The sequence below is a fragment of the Stegostoma tigrinum genome, chromosome 23, assembly GCF_030684315.1.
Source record: "Stegostoma tigrinum isolate sSteTig4 chromosome 23, sSteTig4.hap1, whole genome shotgun sequence".
Taxonomy (NCBI): Eukaryota; Metazoa; Chordata; class Chondrichthyes; order Orectolobiformes; family Stegostomatidae; genus Stegostoma; species Stegostoma tigrinum.
The window spans coordinates 49,321,546-49,334,854 of record NC_081376.1 but is presented as its reverse complement, the minus strand read 5'-3'; the positions used below and the strand labels follow the sequence as shown (position 1 = coordinate 49,334,854).

General features: G+C 42.1%; 1 protein-coding gene across 1 annotated transcript in view; it reads right to left on the bottom strand.

The window, feature by feature from the left end:
- Positions 1-13,251, bottom strand: part of dcun1d3 (defective in cullin neddylation 1 domain containing 3) — a 45,243-nt gene extending 31,992 nt beyond the window's left edge. Inside the window, exon 1 of the mRNA XM_048552167.2 lies at positions 12,839-13,251. The gene's annotated coding sequence lies outside the window, so the exon portion shown is untranslated. The remainder of the gene's footprint in view (positions 1-12,838) is intronic.
- Between the last annotated feature and the right edge of the window lie 58 nt (positions 13,252-13,309).

Genomic DNA, 13,309 nt, shown 5'->3' with positions numbered 1-13,309 from the left:
CTGGGAGACAATTTCGGTAAGCTTAAGGTTTCAACAATTGCTGATTTTAAAACGGAGGTTGATAATTTTTTGTTAAACAAAGATATCAACGGTATGGGAAAAATAACATTGAGTATGTGCCATGATCTCACTGAAAAACAGAACAGGCATGAGGGGTTAAATGGCCTCAATGTGGTTTTATTTTCTTTGTATAACTTGGTACGGGCAGAGTTTTGGATGACTTCAAGCCTACAGAGAGTAGAATGTTAACATTCATCCTTTGATATTAGTTTTAATTGTAGTGCCCCACCAGGGGCTGGCTAACCTGGTTAATGTTTATTTTTAATTGAATAGAATGTAGGAGGCTGGCCAAGAGTGCATTGGAGTATTATCAAAGGCACAGATGAGCACAAGAGACAAGCAGAGAGAGAGCTGGAAATGCTACTGAAGTGGACAGAGAAAGACTTAGTAATGGATACAGGTATGTGAGCAGAAGTTCACCTCAGTGTAAATTTTAACACCAAGGCGCAAACAATCTGGTTCGGCTTCATATACATAGTCAAAAAGCCCTCCACACCCTGGTAATACTCTCTTCCGAACGCATCCATCAGACAAAAGGTACAGAAGCTTGAACATGTGAACCAACAGGTTCAAGAACAGAATCTGCCCTGCTGTTATTAGACTGATGAATGGACACCTCTAAATTCAAATAATGTTCATCTTGCTTTGTGCACGTCCTGTGCAGCTGTAACCTTGTATGCCTTGCTCTGTCTACGCACCCTGTGATCTGTATGCCCTTGTTTGCATGGTCTGCCTGTACTGCTCACAAATCAAAACTCCTCACTGTACTCAGGTACATGAAGTTACAATAAATCCTATCAAATCAGTTGCCAAGGAACAGGAATCAAAGTTGGTGGCTAAGGAGTGAAATTTGTGGCAGGACAGTAAACAATGGTTTCAATCTCTGACATTCAGCTGAAAGAAACGTTCAGAAATTTCTGGAGTTGGATATTATCGAATAAAAGCTCCACCAATATACCTTTCTTGTCCAGTTAAACAGTAGACATTCAATCTTTCAAATTAATCTCCATTTTTTCCCTATCGAGTATGCAACTGGAGCATTCAGCTCAGTCACTTACCTCTAAGTAGCATGAGAGATTTAACCCATACCTTTTAATTTCAACCAAAAAGGCTACAGACAAATAACTCCTAATTAAAGAAAGACAATTCTCAGGAATAATAGATGCTTAGAATGTTGTCTATAATGGTACTTTTGTATCGTATCCAACTTTACTCAGTGTGCTGGCTTCATCCAAACAGCTCTATTCCATGTGTGATTGGTACTCCATCGCCCACAACATTACTTCACGTGAAATCAACAATTCAAATTCATAGTTCAACAACAGATAATGGTTGGCAGCAAAATGGAGTGCTCGAGATTCCACGAGAAATCACATGGTCCAAAAGCAAAACATCTTAGCACACTGCATATTTTTACTTTTTGGCGCTTTCACAATTTCTTTTCTCTTGTAACATTCACATCTTTTGATCAGAGATATTATTAGTCAGGTCAAATATCCAAAGCATTACATAATTAACCATGTTTAAATTGAAACTATTAAGGCCTTTTCTTCAGTCAAAATTTAGCCCTGTAATAATCAGCATTTTGTGCTCTCTTCCCGTTAGGTTTCTATGCCAGCATTCAGGCTCGTAAATGGTGATTGTGGGATTGTGATCTGAAGCACACTTTACCGCCTAGAAATGAGCTAAACAACAGCATAACTCAAGAATGATTACAGAGAACCCTCATTCCTTCAACTGGTTTCTGAAATACGCCCACAAGCTTTGAAGGAGGGAAGGGGGAGACCGCAAAGTATAATGAAGTAAAATCCTCGACCAAAAATGTATTTGCTTTTATGAAAGATATGTAAATGAATAGAACACAACAGTTTTCATGTTGAGAACAGTCTATTTTCTAAGTTAGACAAACAGGAGGCTGAAAGAACACTGCAAGCCAGGCAGCATCCAGAGGAGAGGAGCAGTCAACGTTTCAGGTATTGCCTTTCCTCAGGACTGGATGTGGGGTAGGGGGAGCTGAGATGAAGAGAGAGGGGTGGGGTGGAGGTGGAATGGTGGAGATAGGCAGACATTGGTAGTAGGTATGACCTGGTTGGTCGATGGAAGGAACAGGAGCTGAGGAAGGTCTTGTGATTATAGTCACAGGTTTGTTTCATGGTGTGGTCAAAGATCTGATGAGGTCACAGCAGTGTGGCAGTGAGAAAAGGACTCACTGAGTTCACATCCAAGGAAGACAGAGAACTTCTTCAAAATGGGTATCTTTGCAGTGATAAAATGTGGTTAGAGACAATGATTACAAAAATAACTTTCATACAACAGCTTTCACGTGGAAAAATGCCCATAGCATATCCTAATCAGAAAGTCTGATTAAACGGCAATGAAGTGGTGACCAAAAGTTTGTTCAAACAGCTGGTATTCTAAGAGAAGATCGTATATAGATTTCAAAGTTTGGAACTGAATTCTAGGCACTGAATTTCTAGGGGCAAGCGTTCCAACGGGGGAGGCAATGGCCTAGTAGTATTATCACTAGACTGTTAATCTAGAGATGCAGATAACATCCTGGAGATCCGGGTTCAAATCCCGCCATGGCAGATGGTGGAATTTGAATTCAATAAAATATCTGGAATTGTCAATTGTCAGGAAAAACCCATCGGGTTCACTAATGTCCTTCAGGGAGGAAAACAGCCATCCTTACCTGGTCTAGCATGTGACTCCTACATGTGACTCCAGACCCACTACAATGTGGTTGACTCTCAGCTGGCCTCTGGACAATTAAAGATGGACAATAAATGCTGCCTGGCCAGCAATGCCCTCAGCCAAACGAATAAAAGAAAAAAAAATCATGGATACATAGTATTCCAATTTAGAGAAATGGTGTTGTGGGGGAGGGCTTGTAGGCCACAGAGAAAAGAAGGTTGAGAAACTTAATTAGCAGGACTGGGAGACAGAGCAAATGACACAGAGTGAAAAAACAGTTAAAGAAACAGGGACAAGAGGCTGGGCTGTAAATGAAGTCACTAATTGAAATACCTCTTCAACATGTGTAAATCCTCAAAATGCCTGCTCCAGTTAAGACCAACTGTGTGTCAAGTATCACAGACATCAACTTCACACTAGATCAAGAAAAGCATTGACAACTATCATCTTAAAAAAATTCAGCATGTCTGGACATGCTACGACACACCTCTCTGGCCAACATATCCTGAGGCGGAACTTGAACCTGAACAGTCCGGCCCAGTTAGGGTCACTGCCGATACACCACAAAATATTTAATATTCTAAATTATCTAACTAGCTTACTAAGTATCAAGACAAAAATGAACAACTCAGCTGGTCTTGCAGGATCTGTGGGGAAAACAGATAATATTTTGAAGGAGGGTCACTGGACTCAAAACATTAACTCTTTCCTCTTCACAGATGTTACCAGAGCTGCTGGGTTTCTCCAGCAATTTCTATTAATGTTTCAAATTTCCAGCATCCACAATTGTAATTTTTTTAATAAAATGGAGAAACTGTTTTCAACATAATAAACTGAAAAATTGGTTTGCTTCATGACAGTGATTTTCACTTTGGATATTTAATGCTACTGCATCAAGCAACATCGTGTTTAGGAAAGCATAGACAGATAGGTCAGACTAAAGCTTTTCTCTTCTTTACCTTAGCTTCAACCAAAGGAATTCCCAAATACACCAAGTGAATTTTCCACATCTGCCATGCTTGGGAGGTTCAGTTCAATTAGCACTGAAGTATGGTTAAATCAGTTCACTGCTCTCGAATTTAAAGGAGTGTCAGACTGAAACTGGCAAATGTCAATTCACTCAACATTCCACTGTTTTAAAGTGCATTCAAATCCTGACCCCTAATTATACAATGATTTACTGATATATCGCACCACCCAGACCAGTCCCCACCCATTATTATACTGCCAGAAACTACATTCACACCCTATTCCTTCTCGATCACTTCGGTGACGGAAAGAGGGCCATTCAAGATTGCTTTTCTTTGATCCCCAAGGGTTTGTCCAAAGCAAAAACAGAAATAGCTGATGAAATTCAGGTTTGGTAGCATCTGCGTGGAGAAGACAGAGTTAATGTTTCACGCCCAGTGACTCTTTATCAGACCCGTTCTGATGATGAGACACTAGACCCAAAATATTAACTGTTTTGTCTACACAGATGCTGCCAAACCTGTTGAGTTTCACCAGAAATTTCTGTTTCTGTTTCAGCTGTCCGGCATCCGCAGTTGTTTCTTTTATATTTGTGCTTGTCCAAAGGAAGGACTATATCTCAAGAGGGAGTCACACTTCAAATGCTATTTCAGGCTCTAATTTAATCTAGCATATTTCCAATGCTAGGAAAGTCCAGAACAAGGAGTCACAGTCTAAGAATAAAGGGTAAGCCATTCAGGACTGAAGTGAGAAAGAAATTTTTCCACACAGAGTTGCGAACCTGTGGAATTCTCTACCACAGGAAGCTGTTGGGGTCAGTTTAATCGATATAGTCAAAGAAAGTTGGATATGGCCCTTGCGGCTAAACGGATCAAGGGGCTGGGGGAGAGGACAGAAACGGAATGGAATATTGTGACTGCATGTTCAGCCACAATCATTCTGAATGGTGGTACAGGCTCGAAGGGCCAAATGACCTAATCTTACACCAACTTTTCTATGTTTCTATGATAGCTAAGAGGCTAACACAACAATGGTGCACTTATAAGAGCAGGCGTAAGCCATTCAGCCTCTCGAAGTTGTTGTGCAATTAGAAAACATAGCTGATCATTTACCTCAATTACATAATTCCACACTATCCCCATATCCTTTGATGTTATTAGTAAGTACACAAATTGATTAATTTCTCACACTTGATAACTGATTCCCCATGGTCCTTTGACATAGAGAATTCCAAAGATTCACTACACCCCAGTGAAGATGTTCCTTCTCATCTCAGTTGTAAATGGCCTGCCTTTTATTCTGGTTCTAGACACCAAAGCCAAAGAAAATATCTTTTTTCAAAAATCAATGTTCTTCTAAGCTCCAGAGAATACAGAGCTAATCACCTCAATCCTTCTTCATTGTACAGTCCCACTTTCCCAAGAATCAGACTTCCGTGCCATTCCCTTTATGGCAGGTACATACATCCTCTGGCAAGGTGAAACAGAACTGCACAAAATACTCCAGATGCAGTCTACTCAATGATCTATACAATTGAAGATTTCTTTGATCCAGCACACTCCATGGAATATTTTGAAATTTATTTTGATGCCCAAAATGTAAACTTTTATTTATTTGCACATATTCAGTGGTGGAACAGCAATACCATGACCATATTTTGATACCCAGAAGAATCTAGAATTCTGCACTGAAATCTGAATGCATAAATCACAGCACATTTAACATTTTTGTTCCTAAACAGTCATAGACATCTTTTACTTCCCATGACCACTATATTGTACTGCATATGGTTTGCACCAGTTGATTGGTAGCAGTCACACCCCAAAGGCAGACACTTGTCAATATAAAAGAAATAACGGGAACTGCAGATGCTGGAGGATCCAAGATAACAAAGTGTGAAGCTGGATGAACACAGCAGACCAAGCAGCATCTCAGGAGCACAAGAGCTGATGTTTCGGGCCTAGACACTTCAGGGGGGTGGGGGAGAGGGGGGTGGAATAAATAGGGAGAGAGGGGGAGGCAGACCGAAGATGGAGAGAAAAGATGATAGGTGGAGAGGAGAGTACAAGTGGGGAGGTAGGGAGCGGATAGGTCAGTCCAGGGAAGACGGACAGGACAAGGAGGCGGGATGAGGTTAGTAGGTAGGAAATGGAGGTGCGGCTTGAGGTGGGAGGAAGGGATAGGTGAGAGGAAGAACAGGTTAGGGAGGCGGGGACAGGCTGGGCTGGTTTTGGGATGCAGTGGGGGGAGGGGTCGAGCTGGGCTGGTTTTGGGATGCAGTGGGGGAAGGGGGGATTTTGAAGGTTATGAAGTCCACATTGGATACCATTGGGCTGCAGGGTTCCCAAGCGGAATATGAGTTGCTGTTCCTGCAACCTTTAGGTGGCATCGTTGTGGCACTGCAGGAGGCCCATGATGGACATGTCATCTGAGGAATGGGAGGGGGAGTTAAAATGGTTCGCGACTGGGAGGTGCAGTTGTTTATTGCGAACCAAGCGGAGATGTTCTGCAAAGCGGTCCCCAAGCCTCCGCTTGGTTTCACCAATGTAGAGGAAGCCACACCGGGTACAGTGGATACAGTATACCACATTGGCAGAGGTGCAGGTGAACATCTGCTTAATATGGAAAGTAATCTTGGGGCCTGAGATGGGGGTGAGGGAGGTGGTGTGGCGGTAAGTGTAGCACTTCCTCCGGTTGCAGGGGAAGGTGCCGGGTGTGGTGGGGTTGGAGGGGAGTGTGGAGCCGACAAGGGAGTCACGGAGAGAGTGAGCTCTCCAGAAGGCAGACAAGGGTGGGGATGGAAAAATGTCTTGTGCGGTGGGGCCAGATTGTAGATGGCGGAAGTGTATCAATGTGGACTTCACAAGCTTCAAAATCTCCCTTTCCCCCACTGCATCCCAAAACCAGCCCAGCCTGTTCCCGCCTCCCTCACCTGTTCTTCCTCTCACCTATCCCTTCCACCCGCCTCAAGCCGCACCTCCATTTCCTACCTAACCTCATCCCACCTCCTTGACCTGTCTGTCTTCCCTGGACTGACCTATCCCCTCCCTACCTCTCCACCTATCTTCTTTTCTCACCATCTTCGGTCCGCCTCCCCCTCTCTCCCTATTTATTCCAGAACCCTCTCCCCATCCCCTTCTCCGATGAAGGGTCTAGGCCCGAAATGTCAGCTTTTGTGCTCCTGAGATGCTGCTTGGCCTGCTGCGTTCATCCAGCTTCACACTTTGTTAACAATGTAAAGCCTGGCAAAGAGGTAAGAACCAACAATTCAAACAAGTACCAACGTAATAATACAGAACTCCCTCAGTTTCAGAGGCGCATTCTTACAAATGGAAGAATAAACAAAGGTCACAACTCCCCTTCAGGTACATTTTTAATTAGTTTACAGGCTCCAGGATTTTATTTAACTAATTGAGGGGGTGGGGGGAGAATTCCTATGTAGCACTAGAAATAGCAAGACAGATGAGGACAGTTCTGAATCAGGAAGGAGCAAGCTAATTAGAAAAGGCAGACTAGAGCAAGTCAGAACAAGGTAACTCTGAGGACTAAACAACATTTGTTTCAGTGCAATGGTTCTTACAGGTAATGCTGATGAACTCCAGTCATATATGGGAACAAGGGACTGGGATGCCATTGCTATTACAGAAACTTGGCTGAGGGAAAGTACAGGACTGGCAGCTTAACGTTCAGTGTTTTAGATGCTACAGAAATGATTGAAAGGGAAGCAAGAGAGGAGGGGGAGTGGCATTTTTGAGTGAAGAAAACATCACTACTGTAATTAGACAGGATATTTCTGAGGCACTTTCCAGTGAAACTATCTGGGTAGAAATTAGAAGAAAGGGATGATCACCTTGATGGGATTGTACTACAGCACCACCACCCCCAAATAGTCAGAGGGAAATTGAGGAACAAAAATGTAGAGAAATATCAGATATATGCAAGAATAATAGGGTTGTAATAGTTGGGGAGTTTTGTTTTCCAAATATTGACAGGGACTACTATAGTGGTAAAGGTTTTAAATGGTGAGGAATTTGTTAAATGTGTTCAAGAAAATTTTCTTTATCAAAACATAAATGCACCTACTAGAGAAGGAGCAAAACCTGACCTTCTCTTGAGAAATGAAGACAGAGCAAGTGACTGAAGTATGAGTAGGGGAACACTTTGGGACTAGTGATGATAATTCTATTAGTTTTAAAACAGTTATGGAAAACAGTAAGCCTTCCATAAAAGCTAATGTTCTTAACTGGAGTAAAGCAAATTGCAAGAGAAATTGTCTCTAACAAACTTTATTGAGTTTTTTTTGAAGAAGTAATCAAAAAAATTGACGAAGTTAGAGTAGTAGACGTTGTTTACATGGACTTCAGTAAAGCTAATTAAAGTTAGATGAAATGGGATTCAGGGTGAGCTTGCCAATTGGATACAGAATTGGCTTCACTGTAGGAGACAAAGGGTGGTAGTTGATAGTTGTTTTTCAGATTGGAGGTCTGTGACCAGCGATCAGTACTGGTTCCACTTATGTTTGTCATTTATATAAGCAATTTGGATGAGAATTTAGGAGGCATTGTTAGTACGTTTGCAGATTACACCAAAATTGGTGGAACAGTGGACAGTGAAGAAGGTTATCGAAGATTACAAGGAAATTTTGATCAATTAAGTCGATGGGCTAAGTGGCTGATGGAGTTTAACTTGGATAAATGCAGAGCATTGCATTTTGGTAAAACAAACAAGGGCAGAACTTATACAGCTAATGATAGGACACTGGGTAGTACTGTAGAACAGAGACACTTCGGGGTTCAGGTACATAATTCTTTGAAATTTGCATCACGGATGGATTGGGTAGTTGCAAATCTGCCTTCATTACTCAGGCCTTTGCATATAGGAGTTAGGATGACATGTTGAGGATGCACAGGAAGTTGGTGAGGCCTCTTCGGGAGTACTGTATGCAGTTCTGGTCGCTGTGCTATAAGAAAGATATTAAATTGGTGAGGGTTCAGAAAAGATTTACCAGGCCATTGTGAGGAATGGAGGATTTGAGTTATAAAAGTACACTATAAGGTTAACCCTCACCACAGAGAATTATAAAATCATGAGGGCCATTGATAAGGTGAATAGCAACAGACTTTTAAATAGGGTGGGAAGTTCAAAACTAAGGGGCAATTTTTTAGGATGAGAGGAGAAAGTTTTAAAAAAGAATGAGGGTCAAACTTTTTTTTTATAAAAACACAGAGGCTCGTGTGTAGAATGACCTGTCAGAGGAAGTGGTGGATGCAGGTAGAGTTACAACATTTAAAAGACGTTTGGATAAGATCATGAATAGGAATGATTTGGAGGAATATGGGCCAATTGCAGATAAGGTGGGACTAATTTGGTTTGAGGCCAAGTTTAGTGTGGACTAGTTCGGCCAAAGGGGCTGTTTCCATGCTGTATGACTACTTAGTACAGAAATATGAATAGTATATACCAATGCTACTTCTTTCACGAATAAATAAGATCATAACTGATCTCTAATTTTTACTCTTTTCATATGCCCATTTCCTTTAATTTGATTTATAGTCCAAAATTCTCAATATACTCAACGGATGGAGAATTGCAAAGACGCACAAACCGAAAGAAATTTCTCCACACCTCATTCTCCCTAGTTCTAGACTAACCAACCATGGGATGTAGTGTCTCTGCACTTACCATGTCAAGTTACCTTTATCATTTACAAAATTTATTATTTAATAGGGTCCTGCGGCATTGTAATTGCATGCCTTTCTCTGAGCCAGATGGCTTGGCTTTAAGTCCCACTTGCCCCAGAGGTGTATCATATCATGTCCACCACATCAGGTTCCCTCATAACATCAGATTTCAATGCGGTCAATGCTCATTACTAAAGACCAGAGTATAGGCCCATTCTGCTGTCTCCCCTCATAGTACAATCAACTGAATCTTCATTGTGCCCTGATAGACAAGAGTGTAAAAGGGTATAGGGAAAGACAGGAATGTAGACTTGACCCCACAATTAGATCAACCCCAATCTTATCGAATGGCAGAATAGGCTCAAATGGCCTACTCCTGCATCTAATTCATACATTTTTATGTCCAAGGTAAATTCTTCTGGACATGGAAAGCAAAACTGTTCACAGTCTTCCAGATGTAGGTCTCACCAAAGCTCGGTGCATGACTTCTTTGCTTTTCTCATAGAAACCTATAAAATTCTAACAGGACTACACAGGATGGATGTTCCTGATGACCAGGAAGTCCAGAACCAGGTGTTGCAATTTTAGGACAAGGATAGGTCATTTAGAACGGAGTGTGGTGAGGCTGGGGAATTCTCTGCCACAGACTGTAGTTGAGACCAAAATATTTAATGTTTTGAGAGTTAGATATAGTTCTTAGAGCTAAAGGAATCAAAGGATATGGGGAGAAAGTGGAAACAGGATTTTATGCTGAATGGTGGAGCAGGCTTAAAGAACTGATTGGCCTATCTGCTCCTGCTCCTATTTTCTATGTTTCTACATAGCAATAGCCATGCCAAAAACAGCCTCACAGCACCAGGGACCCAGGTTCGATTCCAGCCTCGGGTGACTCTCTGTGCAGAGTTTGCACGTACTCCCAATGTCTGCATGGGCTTCCTCCAGGTGCTCCGGTTTCCGTCCACAGTCCAAAGATGTGCAGGCTAGGTGGATTGGCAATGCTAAATTGCCCATAGTGTTCAGGGGTGTGTGGATTATAGGGGGATGCGTTTGGGTGGGATGGTATAAGGGGTGGTGTGGACTTGTTGGGCCGAAGGGCCTGTTTTACACTGTAGGGAATTTAATCTAATTTCTTGCTTTACCTGTATGTTAATTTTCTGTATTAGTTATATAAGCACACCCACATTCCTCTGAATATCAAGTATTGATTGTTCTAATTGAAAACTATTGATTTTATACTCTTCCTACTGAAGTGAATAACCTTATTTCCTATCATTACATTGCAACCCCTTCCAACTCAGTTAAAAATATAAAATGTCTTTGCAGATTACATCCTCTTCCCAGCTTACTTTCTCACCTAGTTCCTTATCTACAAAACCAATGAGGTTACACTCGGACCCTTCAACCAAACTGTTGACAATTAATGGTAAATAATGGTATCTCCGAAATTCAGGACTTTTCTAGTTATTGCTTGCCAACCTGAGACCTAACTCTAACCTTCAGGAATCAAGAGTTCAATAATTAAGCACCTTTTCCCATGTCCTTACCCCAAACCCCATACACCAAAGCCTCGTCATCATTTAGCCTGCTACCGCGACCAACTCAGTGTCAGCTAATGGTCCCTCACTCCATCTCCACTTATCATTTACTCCTCCCCAATCCTATCTTCAGCATACAGGCTAACCTTTTCCTAGCTAATTACTTCTGAAGAAGGGTCACTGGACTCAAAACTTTGACTCTGCTTTCTCTCCATAGAGACCTGCCAGACCTGCTGAGTTTTTCCAGTGATTTCTGTTTTTGTTTCCGATTTCCAGCAACCACAGTTCTTACGGGTTTTCTTTAAATCTATTTATTGCTACTCCATTTTTTGCCCTTTATATCAACTTTCACTAATTCTACTACACTAGTCCAATCTCAAGAGCATTTATAATAAATGTGAAGTACTGCAGAAATTGGAGATTTGAAAAAACAATTAGAAAGCAGAGAAATTCAGCACATCAAGAGCTTATACCTTGTGCAGCCCTTTTTGTGACATCTTATTGAATCCTTTTAGAAATCTAAATATGCCTGGGCTGGAACAACTCAGCAATGCGCAGACCGACAGGCTGGAGTTGTCCTCCTTAAAAGGAGAGAAGGCTGAGGGAAGGGATCTGATCAAAGTGTACAAAATTCTGAGGGGCACAGATGGGTAGACACTTTTCCCCTTAATTGAGGGGTAAATAACAAGGGGGCAGTTTTAAGGTTAGGAGCAGGAAGGTTAGAGTGGGTTTGAGGATTTCCTTTTCACCTAGAGGGTTGTGGGCATTTAGAACAGAATGTCTAATAGGACGTTAGAGAAGCCTCAAGTAATTTAAAAAGCTATATAGCTGAACAGTTGAAACTCGATTCTATACTAGGCCACAGGCTAAATGCTGGAAAATGGGATTAAAATAGATCCATATTTGATGGCTGGTGTAGAAACAACAGTCCTCTTTCCATGTTGTAAAATCTCTATGGCTAAGAAGTTGAAATCTAACCTGGTGTTCAGAATAGTATCTATCCCTCTAAGAACATTCCTACAACTAATTATCTAGTCACTAACACATTCTTGTTGTGGAACCTTGCTATGTGCAAATTGGCTGCTGCATTTCAAAAAATGACTTTGAAAATAACATGTTGACTATAAAAATGCTCTGGGGTATTCCAAGGTTGTGAAAGATTATAGAAAATGTTTTGCTTTTAGAAGTAAACAGGTTTCTGCAATGTCCACATGCGTGCATAACACGAGAACCTGAAAGCAGATTGTCACTATTCTGTAATGAATTAATCTGAAAGCTAACTCTAGTAGTGACATAGTACTCGCAAAAGGCCTGTAATTCCAATGACAGGGCAATCCCAGGAGAGGGAAATTCTCATCTGTAGGAAAGGTTGAACTAGGGCAATAGACAAGTGAAAAACAAACTGCTCGGCAATGCTCCATCGCCACCCCTCCCCCATTCAAACTGCATCTTCATTTTAGAACACAGTGCTTGCGTGCAGGACCATTGTTGATGCCTGCAATTGATTACTGTTACGAAGATCAACCTGTCAACAATCTATCTTGAAGCCATTCTGCCTCTACGTTATCATTGAAGAATCATCGCTTGGAAGCACACCATTTATACACTTTATCACCAACATTTATTTTTTCCATTGAAAGGAACATTTCATTCCATGGATTTAAAAAGGAAATTAGGCCATCACTCGTTTTAGCAGGCAACCCAGATTTCAACACCCAAAACAGAAGGAAAGTTATCCATCACACAGACTCAGATAAGGTAGAAAGTGCCACGTGTGAGGGAGATATTTCTTTGATTCAGACTTGAATCAATTGCCTCACCAAAACAAAAAGCCCAACCGCCGTTACCCCACTCCGTTTGTGCTACAACCCAGGTCGATGTCGAAAAACAGAAACTTACAAATAACATGAAACGTGATCAAGCCATCGTCCTGTTTTCCGGGAGAGCGAGTTTAAAAAGCAGACGGCTGAGGAGTTTTTGAGTATTAATTCAGGGTGAGGAGTCAGAGGTCTGCGCGAAGGCACTGAAACAACGACGGGCTTCCCTTGGCCTCGGAGAGAGGAAAGGCAGGAAAGGCGCCAGGCCTTCTCACGACATCATCACGGCCGGGCAACCCGACCTTTTCAAAGCCATAGTCACCCCGGATGGACACTAACGTTCAGCTTTTCGCGAAAGGCACGGACGGAGAAACGGCCACCGTTCCGCTGATAATTTGAGGAGACAGAAACTTCCCCTCATCACTTCCTACTGCGCCGGGCAGCCAGCTTTCCGTCTGCGCATTACCTCATCAAACCTTGCGGTCAGACAACAGTGACGCCATGACGCTGATGACACGAGGCCACACCGCCGCGCGGAGGGGCGGGGAAGAGG